The sequence below is a fragment of the Durio zibethinus genome, chromosome 7, assembly GCF_047325235.1.
Source record: "Durio zibethinus cultivar Kanyao isolate XHJ-2024 chromosome 7, ASM4732523v1, whole genome shotgun sequence".
Taxonomy (NCBI): domain Eukaryota; kingdom Viridiplantae; phylum Streptophyta; class Magnoliopsida; order Malvales; family Malvaceae; genus Durio; species Durio zibethinus.
In genome coordinates this window covers 15,610,893-15,623,732 of record NC_143168.1, presented here as the reverse complement: position 1 = coordinate 15,623,732, position 12,840 = coordinate 15,610,893, and the positions used below count along the sequence as shown (strand labels likewise).

The 12,840-nt window shown below is 23.5% G+C and overlaps 1 pseudogene across 3 annotated transcripts; it reads left to right on the top strand.

The window, feature by feature from the left end:
- Positions 1–1,327: 1,327 nt before the first annotated feature.
- LOC111277696 (mitochondrial import receptor subunit TOM7-1 pseudogene) lies at positions 1,328–2,802 on the top strand (annotated as a pseudogene). 3 transcript variants are annotated; one of them, XR_016343504.1, is made up of 2 exons: positions 1,328–1,479; positions 2,389–2,802. The product of XR_016343504.1 is annotated as a mitochondrial import receptor subunit TOM7-1 pseudogene, transcript variant X1 (transcript). The 3 variants fall into 3 exon arrangements; XR_016343505.1 differs by having other exon boundaries at positions 1,362–1,510; XR_016343506.1 differs by lacking the exon at positions 1,328–1,479 and adding an exon at positions 1,650–1,783.
- The last annotated feature ends 10,038 nt before the right edge of the window (positions 2,803–12,840 follow it).

Sequence of the window (12,840 nt, the reverse complement as noted above, 5' to 3'; positions counted from 1 at the left end):
GCCAAAAACTAATTAATTAATTTAACTTAAGAATAATTTTATAAAAAAAATGTTAAGGGCATTTATTGGTGCAAATAAAGGTTCTCTTTACTAAAATACCAAATTCTAGTTAATTATTAAGTGAATTGTTAAAATTTTGAATAATGCAATCAAATCTAATATTTAATTTTATAAAGATTGGAGAAATAAGAGGGTGCCCATTTGACGCCCCTCTCTTCCTTCATTCTCTACTTTTATTTCTTTTTAATTTTATTTTTTATTTAATCTAGTTTCTAATTTTTTAATTTATATTTTATTAGATAAATTTTATAAAAAAAAAAAGTCAATAGGGATAAAAATGATTAAACAATCTGTATTCAATTAATTTTAACTCTCACCAATCTAATATAAAAGTATGTTTTTTTTTTAAATAATGGAGATCGAGTCAAAGTTTTTTTTTTTTTTTAATGGCATAGGATTGGAGATGGATTTAAAGTGTTTCATTCCATCTTGAGTATACATAAAGCACCTCTTTCTTTTCTTTTCTTTTTTCATTTTTTTGTTTTTATTAGCATTTAATTTTTTCCTTTTTCTTCTTTTAACTTTTTAATTTATTCTTTCTATTAAATAAATTTTATAATAAAAAAATCAATTGAAATATAATAATAAAATAATTCATATCCGATGAATTTCGATTCATCTCAATTCAATTAGTGCACTTTCTTTTAATTCAGGATAATTGAATTGAGTTTTTTCTTTTTTAATTGAGCTCAGATAGAACAAAATTTGGAGTGTTACGCATTAACCTTAGTATATATAAAATATCTTTTTATTATTTATTTAATTTTATATTTATATATTATTAAAAATATTATTTAATATTTTAATTTAATAATTTTACGTATCATTCCATTTGATTTTTTAAATATTATTTTAAAATTTATTTATTAGAAAAATTTTGTAAAGAAAAAATCAATGAATATAGAGATAACAAAATAATTTATATTAAATAAATTTTAATTCGTCGCATCTAATTGATATATTTTTTTCTTAAAATAAAAATTAGGTTAAGTTTTATCTTTTTAAATAATTTAAATAAATCAATGTGAGGTTTAATTTACTCTGTCTCAACCCTTTTAAAGAATATATTTTATTATTTATTTAATTTATATTTATATGTATTATATTAATAAAGATATTATTTAATAAATTAATTTCATAAAAAATTATATTTATATATAATTAAGTTATAATTTATATAAAAAATAAACATATTTATATTATCTATATTTATCATCAATTAAAATTTAACATAAAAATTTTACTTCTGTTTATTCAAAATATAATTTTTTTTTTTTAAACACGGGTCTAATTTAGTAGTAATAAATTTATTTCTTCCTTTTTAAAATCCTACTTTTCTCAGCCACCCTTCCTGCCTGCCTCACGACGGTTTCTTCTTCTCCGTGTTCCTCTCCCCATCACGAGTCACGACTATTCAAGGTTCAACACAATCTTCCTTGAGTTGTTAGGTGTAAGATTTTACTGTTTAAATAGAATTTTTTTTTTTGGTTTAATTCTTCAGTGTTAGAGGTAAACTTTGAACGCGTCTTTCGCCGTTGTTTCTAGTGATTAGGATATTCGAATTTTTAATCATCGGAGATTAGTTTCCTCATATCCTTTTTGCTAATTTGCAAGGCTGCCATTGTGCTTCTAAGTGTTGTTGCCTCTTTCGAAATTATATTTGTTTTTGTTTTAGATGAAATTAGCTATGAATTAATGTTGCAAGCAACAAGCTGAGAATCTGGTAAAGTTATTTTGTACAGGATATGAATTGGGTAGTTACATGTGTTATGGTTTCATTGGGTTTTGACAATGAGCTTGACCTAAAACTTATCCTTTAATTTTGCCCTTTCGGGATTTCTGAATATTTTGAATTCGGATGTTTCAGGTTAATCTGCAACTTATTGTTTAATGTTCCCTCTTTAGGTTTTTATGGTGAAACTTGTTTATTGTTAATCATGAGTGAACTTCAATCTTAATTCTTGTTTGAAAGAGGTTTAATTGAGATTCAAGGGTTCAATTGTTTAATGGGTATTTTCTATCTATTTCGGGTAGGGGTTAATTAGGATAGCAAAATAAAATATTGCCTGTGTATTTGTCGGGTTCCTTACATGTATCTAAAAAATAGCTGGTACCTTACCCGCCACAATTCCTAGTAGATTTTTCTCATAGATACTAAGAAAATTCAGTGCTGAATTTTGAATAATTGGTTTAAAACAAAACCAAGTAGAATTGATGGAGAGCAATCTTACAAGAAGTATCTAATAATACTTTTTTCACAGCTTTTATGTAGTGAAAATTTTCTAAAATTATTTAACTAATTGCTTGTTTCTTCTTATATTTTAATAGGTTTATCATAACAAATCTGAGAATAGTCGAGGAAAAATAAACACCAATTTTCTAATGGCCTCTAGGGTTTCACTAAAGAGCAAAGCCAAAGGAGGGAAGGGATCCAAAGGCTTGGATGAGAAATCAACTGCACAGTGCTTGAAAGAGTGGAGCACATGGGCTCTGAAGAAGGCCAAAGTGGTAACTCACTATGGCTTCATTCCTCTGGTGATCATCATTGGCATGAACTCTGATCCCAAGCCCCAACTTTATCAACTGCTAAGCCCTGTCTGATTCATTTGTCTCTTTTGTAACCACCCAGATCTTAGTTTTGCACTTTTATGTAATGGATTGGTGCCTATCCATCCAAACTACATGGTATTATGTTCAAAGACTTTTTGTGTTTTATATGATGCTGACTTTGTTTTATTTTTATATGCCTAGAGATTAATAATTATGAATGGTACATTTTATGAAAATTTGAATCTTATTTTTATCTCTAGGATTAAGATGGAGTTATTCAATTTGATTCCATTTAAAATTCTCAATGTTTTGTTTTTTGTTCAGCTTCATGATTTTATGTATGCAACTATGCATGTAACTTAGATAGCTAATCGAAGCTTAAGGTGAAATGGCATTTTCTTTTTCTTTTTTTTTCTTTTGGTGTTCGCAAGTTTAGGGATAAGTTTCTTTATACTTTTATGTACAATGGTCAAATTGCTCCATTTGCTCCTATAATTTTCATAAGGGTCATTGTATATTATAATTGTTCTTTAAATTAAATTCTTTAGCAGAACAATTGGTTTCAGGAATGCTTTGCCTTTTCATATGGAATTGGCCATCATTTTTTATGCTGACAAATAGTTAATTGAAAGTTGGACTGATTTTCTCATCTTTTTTCCATTACTCTGTTTAGACGCATACTTCCTTGAGATGTCTGTGAACTGTATTTGGCCCAGATAGAGGATTTTAAGCTACAAATATATTGAATTACTCTTCCTTTTTATGTTATTCTGTTAAGTACTTTGCAACATACATATTCTGCTGTAATTTTGAATTTGATGCTGCAGAAGACTGGGCAAGTGAGGGGCTTTGTTAGTTTAGTATTAAACGGTGAACTTTGAGGACTCAACTTCTGTTACAGATTATCAGTTAACATGTCTCTTCCTTTTGATTTGTGTAACAATCGAATAACTTGGTTCCTTTAATGGAGGTGGAGGTGAGTTAGCAACAGGGTTTTGATCTGATCAGAGGTGAGATAGCTGTCTTGTTATGCTCCAAAACAGTGTAGCTGCCAGAAGATCTCTCTTTGTTTTATATGCTTACTATGATGAGAATATGGGTTTGGCATGCAGCAGAGGCAGTTCCTACGAATTTCCATACAATGATGCTTTTATATGGATGAAGTGAAACTGGTTTTCTCTTAATCTACCGAGACTGTTATTTACAAGATATTGGACCTTTTATTTTTCGGAAAAGGTTTAAAAATTGACAGTTTACTCCCTCTATGGTTATTTCTGAGTATTAATTCTCATCAAATTAACATATCATTATTTTTGGTATTATTTTTGTTATTTTTTAAACAGCAACAAAAAAAAAAAAAAAGTTTGGCAACATAGTTTTGTTTTCAAAAACTGAAAGCAAAAAATAAAAATCTCAAATTTGTTTTTTTTTTTTTTTTTTTTGACATAAAATTTTCAAAATTGCTGGAAACAAAAATTTTTTTTATTGTTTTTGAAAATATATTTCCAATTTTTATACTGTTTATAACAGAATAGTCCTCATGTAATAAAATAATATTTTATATTAATATAATAAAAATCACAAGTAAAATTAATTAATTTATAAATTAAAATATTATATTTAATATGAAATAAAAATTGATTAACAATTAATGAAATAAAAATAAAATACTTCAAAATTAAAATATAATTTTATTGAATATAATAAATTAAAAAATACATAAGTTATGGAATATTAATAACATGAAAATATAATATTTTAATACTATAATATTATTTAATTTTAAAATTATAATATTATTAATTAATATATTATAAGAAATATATAATTTAATATAATTAACATGTTAATTAAAAGTAAAATTATTAAGTACAATTATTAACTATAATTAAATATTATTTAGTTATTTAATAAAACTTTAAAATATATTCCTAATATTATTAAATAATTGAATATTATTAATAAAATTAATATTTAGTATTAAATAATTTTTATACATTATAGTTAATATATTTTAATAACTATTTATATGATAATTAATTATATTAAAAACTATATAATCTAACTCTAAATCCCTAATATTATTAAATAATTTCATATTATTAATTAATATTTAATATTTGATATTAAATAATATTTTGTATTATAATTATTATATTTTAGTAATTATATAATTGATTAAATATTACTTAGTGGAGGATTTAATATCCAATAATTTAACAATATTATTTAATAATTAAAATATTATATTATATGAAATAATTTTAATATCATCAAAAATTATTTTAATAATATTATTTAATATATAATTCATAGTAATGTTAATGCATATCAATATTAAATATATAATTTAGAATTATATTAATTTATGTAATTATGTAACAAATTTTAATAGTAGGTAATTTTTTATTTAATATTTATATAATTATTATCTTTTAATTTTGATTTAATTAATATTTTCTAATTTTATTATTTAATATCATATCATCGTTTCTTTGGGAAATGGTATAAGATGGACAATCATAACAGATTAACAAAAGTTAAATATTTATATACTTATTTAAATTAAATTATATACTAAATATTTTAACTAATTATTAATTATTTTTAGATGTATATAATTGTTGAAATCAAATTAAATTATGCACTAAATACTTTAACTAATTAAATGGTGTAGAGCCTTTATAATACAATTGTAGAATTGCTTCCAAATGCTGAACATAGATTTTATGTTAAGCATGTATATGTTAATTAGGTTAAGAGGGGACGTAGGGGTAAAGAGATGAAAAAGGCTTTCTAGACAATTGCTAAGTCTTCAATAGTTAGACAATTTAAAGAAAACATGAGGAAATTGTAAGAAAAAAAAAAAAAGAGACTTGCAGTTGTAAAATAATAAAAACCCCACCTCAGCAATGGTGTAGAGCCTTCTTCAAAATAGACTTTAGATGTGAGTTAGTTGACAATAACTTATGTAAAGCATTTAATGAGACATTGCTAGATACAAGAAAAAAATTGGTGATTTTTTTATTTGAAGACATAAAAAGGTATCTAATGGTAAGAATTTGGGAGAAAAGCAAAGAATACTTTAAGTGGAAAGGTGTGATTAATCCTAACATTATAAAAGTGATAGAAAAAAATATAGCTACAGTATCACAATGTGTAGTTGCATTTAATGGAGATGGTAGATAAGAAATAAATGTGGGTATAGATAGGTTTATTGTCCAACTTAATGAGAAAACATGTAGTTGTAGAATATCTCAACTTTCTAGTATCCTATGTACAAATGCCATATGTGCAATTAGAGATCTAAGTGAAAATATTGAAGATTTTGTGTCTAATTAGTATCATAAAGAGGTGTATCTATAGTCTTTTAGTAATGCTTTACAAACTATACTTGGGAGAAAGGATTGGGCTAAACCAAAGACAGAAGATAATGTTCTGCCCCCAGAGTTTAAGAAAATGTCAAGCAAGCCTAAAACCAGAAAAAAAAAAAAAGAATCATGATGAGCACAAAAAAAAGAAGTTTAACAATTCAATACATATGTCCGGAAAGGGCATGATAATGACATGTAAATTATGTCATCAACTAGGCCACAACAAAAGAAGCTATCCTATAGTAGGCAATTAGGTAATTTCATTTTATTTTATTTTTATTTATTATTATAAATATTGTACTATTATGGATCCTTTCTTGTTAAAGTGCCCTAACCCATCAACTTAACTTTATCATTCTATCCATGACAATAAGATTATTATGTGCTTAGATCTGAAGACCAGAATATAGACTAAGGTGCATCAAGTATTGTAGATCATATTAAAGCTATACATGGTCTAAACAACCATACTACTTCTTTAACTACTACTTATGGTCTTTTTGCATAAGCTTTTATTGCTACATCCAGATCTAATTGCTCATCTACATCTGTATCTACTTCTATTAATATTAATGGTTTTGTATCTGTAACTATAACAACAACTATAACTACATCTGTATAAACCCTAAATCTAGTTTTAACAAATCGAGTTTCAAATCTAGCTTCCATTCTAGTTTCAACTCCAGCTTCAAATCTAGTTTCAGATCTAGTTTCCATTCTAGTTTTAACAAAAGTTTCAAATCCAGTCAATATTATTGCTTCTGTTGCTATTGAAATACAAAAATAAAGTTCAAAAGGCCAACAAGATCTACTAAAAGATATTTAACATATAAGGATGGAAGGCTTTATGGGATGACTGGTGAAAAAATAAATCTTTTTTTAAAATCTAACTCTTCTACAACAACCACTAGAAAGAAAGCAATTTCAGTAAGCAGTATTGAAGTCACAATGACAAACACACTGTTAGAATTGCCATCAGAAGCAAGATAAAAGACATGCAAGGTTAAGGATTATATACAAACTTAGAAACAGAAGACAAATCTTAAATGTAAGTGATTCTTTTCCAAACATATTTTTTTTATTTTATTTCCTTAAATATTACCCATTATAATTTGATAAATGTTATTCAACAGCCTGGATTGAGAACTGAGAAAGTAATAGTAGTTGGGACAAGTAGAGGAAAAAGAAAAGTTGTTGAGGATGTAATATTCAAGAAAGTCAAGTTATTACTTTTTTTAAAAAATAAGGGAAAATAAAAAATCTAAAAAATTAATGTTTTGTTCTGTTGACTATTCCTGCTAGCTGCTGATGTTAAGTATTTTTTTTCTTTTTAATATTGTAAGAACACTTTTTATTTAGCCTTTTGTTGACTGAATGTTTTCTATACTGAATATTGTGTAAAAACATTTTTTGTTGACATTCATCGTATTATTTTGTTATAAGATTGCTTCTATTATTAGATTGCCTCATATTGCTTTTTAGTTACATATTGCAAGTTGAATATATTGCACTAAACCATATTTTTACAACTAATAACATAAAGCAACATAATTCATAGCTAATAACATTGATTCAATTGCCATTGACATAATAAGAATTTTAACAAATATTTACAGACCTTCATAACAATCTTAACCCATTATAAAGTATACAGGTTAAGTTTCCAAAATTTTTTTAGCATTAAAAAAGATTACACAAAGCACAAGTATAAAAGAAAATGAGATAAGCTAAATTATTTTTTAGTTGCCATTTCTACCATGTCCATCACTAGCAATTTTATTGCTTTCTTTCAATTTCAATCTTTAAAAAACAACTTCTCTCATCAACTGCATATTCTCTATGATATCATCAGCTTTACCAACATTTTGCTTCAACTTTGAAACTTCATATTTCAAATATTGAATATGACTATATAAAATTTTTTCTCTTTTTTTTAGTTCTAGAATAATCTCTTTTGTTTTTTTCAGAAATTTTAGGATCATGCCATAAATGAAATCTAAAAATAATGCCTTATAATCACACAAAAAAAATCAGCAAATAAATTTCAGCAATTAACCAAGAAAATATCAGGAAATAAATATCAACAAAAACACCAAAGAAATATTAGTAAATTTACAAAATAATGTGGGTATCCATAAAATCTTTTACTAGATTGCTATTCATACATGAGGTCCACCTAGCTACCTTTATATTGCAGTAATAGAAAATGGGTTCTCTTTCAAAGTCTTATTTTATAAGGTAACTAGTTGAAATTAACTTATATGTGTTTATGTTATAAGATCCTCTTTTAGAAATCCTGCAATTTTAATATTTTGAAGAACAGATTCAAAAAAAATCAAAGCATAAGAAAAACTAAAATTTATACCAACCTTGAATTTATGCTACTAGATGAATTAATATTTGAAAAAGATATTGCGTTCAAATGTTATTTTAACAATAAATTTTTAATTTACAGTGAAAAACAAAAAGAAACAAGGAGAAGATTTGCTTATAAATGAGAAAACACCAAGCTAAAGCTCTCTTACGTCATTACAAACAAAAATGCTAAAGAAGAACATGATAAAAACATAATAAGCTTAGAAAGATAGTCAAAGTCTTAGCTAGGTTGTCATTACACATGGATAAGTTAATTCCACATCATATTCTACATCATGTTTGTTTGTGATGGCTTTTACACATAGTCAATTTCATGGCATGTAACATACACATCCCATTTTTCATTGAAATAAATCATACATTGTTATAAGTCATTAACTTTTTATTTTTATTTGTACGAATTAAAATGTTTAGTCCTGAAACAACCATTCAAACGTATGATCTTAATTTGAGCATTTAGCCTTTTTTCTTTTTTTGAGTGAAAGCCTAAAATTTTTTTTCTAATATTTAAATATCAAAATTAGTAAAAAACCATATTTGATTAACACTTAGCTAAGATAATATATGATTAATTGGGTACTAATTTTAGGTATAATGAGGTACTAAAACCTTTGTATGTACATGGTCAACTATCAAACTTAGTTCTGTTGATATAGACTAAAATTTATTCTTTTTAAGGACCTTTAATCAAGTTTAGGATAATTTTAAAAAAAAAATAGATTCACATAAGTGATCAATCACATCTTGATAAAAAAAATGGTATCAACTCTATATTTTTTGTGTCTAATAGGCAAGTTCTCTTAGATTTGAACATTACGACAATCAAGTGCTAAGACATTTGCTATCTTTTTTTCTTTTTCTTAACTTAATTTTTCCTATTTACTTTTTTTCTTTTTTTAATATTTAGTAAACAAATTTTTAATATTTTAATATTTTTTAAAAGTTGGACCCATTTGATATTATTGATTGAAAATATTTTTTTATTTGATATATTTTTTTAAAAGGATGTTACAAAGGTGTCATCATCACATCAAGATTTAATTTTTGTTTCTTTTTTAGATTTTTTATTTTTTTTAAAATCCATGATATAAATATATGTTTTATTATTAAGTTAATTTTATATTAATATATATTATATTAATAATATTATTTTTAATACCATAATTTTATAAATCCATGTTACTTTCCCATTTGATTTTTTTTCATCATTTGTTTGCCTATACTTTAAATCTTACATTTGTACGAAGGTTTTATGAGGTGCTACGTGACACTCTAATGTATTTTCTTTTTTTTCTTTTTTATTTTTATTTTTCCTTTTTAATATTTAATAATTATTTTTTATATTTTTAAATTTATATGTGTGGAACCCATTTGATATTTTTATTAAAAATATATATTTGTCTTTTTTAGTTTTTTTTTTCTTTTTACATGTAAAGCCTATATTCGATGAGTTTTAATTCATCTATTCAAAATTTAATAACCTAGCATAATATAGGGTGATTTGTATCCAAATGTAGCATGTATGTGATTATAGTAAATTAACTTCTATTCAAAGTTTAATATCCTAGCATAATATTCTATAAAAAAAATAATTTGCTTTAATTATTATAAGTATTCAAAGTTTAATAGCTTGGCATAATATAGCTTACTTTATAGTAAATTAACCTTTATTTATTAGATAAATCTTAATATATATTAATAAAATATTATTAAAATGACAATTTAGAAATATAATTAATAATCATATTCATTTTTATTAGTTCAAAAGACTCTCCACATATGTATACTTGGCAATTCGTGTATTCATATCATGTAAAATATTAAAATTTGTATATTCGTATCTTATTTTACATGAAAATTATGTGTCATAATTCGTGTTGATACAAAAATATTAAATATATATTTTATTTTATTAAACCCACATATAGTTATTATTAAAATTTTAAATTGTGTCACCTTCGTTTTTTTTTTTTTCGTATTGTGTTTGTATCATATTTTAAATTACTAGGTTAGTATTTTACATATCATATACACATATTTGGTGCATTAGATTATAGATATAATAAAATGATTATCATGCTATCTTATGTTTAGTGCATACATAAGAAAGACGATTGAATTGCAAATAGTGGTAGATTTTAACACTTAATTTTGGGGGACTAATTAATATATTTTTTTCCAGAAAACTTCTACACACTATATTTTATTATCAACTAATACACATATTTGGTACATTAGATTATAGATATAATAAAATGATTATCATGCTATCTTATATTTAGTGCATACATAACAAAGACGATTGAATTGCAAACAGCGGTACTTAATTTTGAGGGAGCAATTAATATTATATTTTTTTCCATAAAACTTCTACACACTATATTTTATTATCAATTAATACACACACACACACACACACACACACACATATATATATAAACAATATATTGATAATAAAAAGTAGCAAGCTCATAAAAATAAAAATATTATTATGACAAAATTAAATTTTAAAGAGTGCCAATACTTTTAAATTAATCTAATTACAAAATCTTTCAATGAATTGAGAAAACTTTTTTATTATTTTGATAATTTAAAATAAAAAAAAACAAATAAATCATTTGTTAAATAATTTTTTTATCGAAATAAGAAAAATAAATATTTTTAAAAAAATGAAGTTGAAAATTTGTGATTCAAAGTTGTGGTCAAATCTTTTATAAAATGGTTTTAATCTTTTTTTATGAAAAATAGATTACAGGACAACATGAAATAAAAATCTAGAGTAAAATTAGAAGTTAAAAAAATTATATAGAGAGAAATTATAGTAAATTTTAAAGAAAAGGGAAAAAAAAACACTATATAATTTTTAGAGTTGTAAATGAACAGAGTGTTGATAAATTGTTTGTGAACATGTTTGGTTTCTGTTTATTTATATTCATTTGTTAAACTTAACAAATGATTTTAAATAACATTTTTATGTCCGTTTATTAAACAAACCGAACATTAATATAAGTTTGTTTGGTTCATTTGTATTCGTGAATAAGTTTATTTAAAACTTGTTCATTTATTATTTGTTTGTTGTTTGCTTGCTGTTCGTTTATAACAATACTAACAATATTACATTTTTATCCTTTACCCAATCCTATTTTAAGGTTTGTTTATATTTGTTTGGATTGGTTTATGTTCTTTTAGGATTTTTTTCTTTAAATTTATTTGGTTATTATTTGTTTATTGCTCATGAACATGTTGGTTTATATATGTTTGTGAATATGTTTGTTTAATATTCACAAATGAGCTTATTTAACTGAATTGAATAAAACATAAACCGAATACGAACATCCTACCATTTAAACAAATCAAGTTTGAACAAATAGAGCAATTTTCAAACATAAATCAAGTCTGAACACCTATAAAAATAAATAAACAAATCACAAATACATTCATTTATTCATTCATGTTCTGTTCGTTTACAACACTAATGATTTTAGTCCCTCTTAAATTATAATACATAAAATTAAATTATAAAATTGAAAAAAATATATAATAAATATTATAATAAATATAAGAAATATAGCATAGCAACATAATTTTAATCTTTCTTAAATTCTAATGAAAAATTAGATTATGAAACCAAATTTTTAATTAATTAATTAATTAATAATTCTAATTTAAAAAGGGCCAATTTAAATATATATATATATATATATTTATATTTATATAAGGGTTTTCAAAACTTTGAGTGACTTGATCTCTTTAAGTTTAAACGGCGGTCCACCTCTAACTGCAAAGATAATTAATCATTTTTTTAGAATAAGATGACTAGACCATTTTCGAAAAAGAGAAGATTATTTCTAATATTATGAAATTAGATGATACATATTTATAAATTACTTATTTTATTCCTAAAGTTTACATTTAAAATTTTACCTAAACATTTAATAAGTTGATAAGTCTCATTATTTAAATGGTTAACGCAACCTTTTTTTTTTCAATTTTCTTTTATTTCTTTTTCCCTATTTTATTTTTTCCCCCTTTATTTTATTTTTTTATTTTTTCCATTTTCCCTCATTTTGTTTCTTTATTTTTTCCATTTTACCTTTTTTCCCTCTTCTTCTTTTTTTTTTGAATAAATAAAAAATATAGTTTTGATAAAAACTAATTTTTTTATTTTTTTGAAAAATTAATTTATCTTTTTTCGAAATAATCAATTTTTAAATTATTTTTTAATTAATAACTATAACTTTGAACCATAAACTATTCTAAACTAAATATTTTATAGTTAATAAATAAATAAAAATATGTTTCTCTTTTTTTCTTCTTTGTTCTTTTTTCTAGAGGAAGAATAAAATAAAAGAAAAGAAAAAAATAAAAAGAAAGAAAGAAAATATATAAAATTATATTTTTGATAATTTTTTTAAAAAATTAATTATTTTTTAAAAATCACTTTTTATAAAAATAATTTTAGGTCTCAATCATATAATTT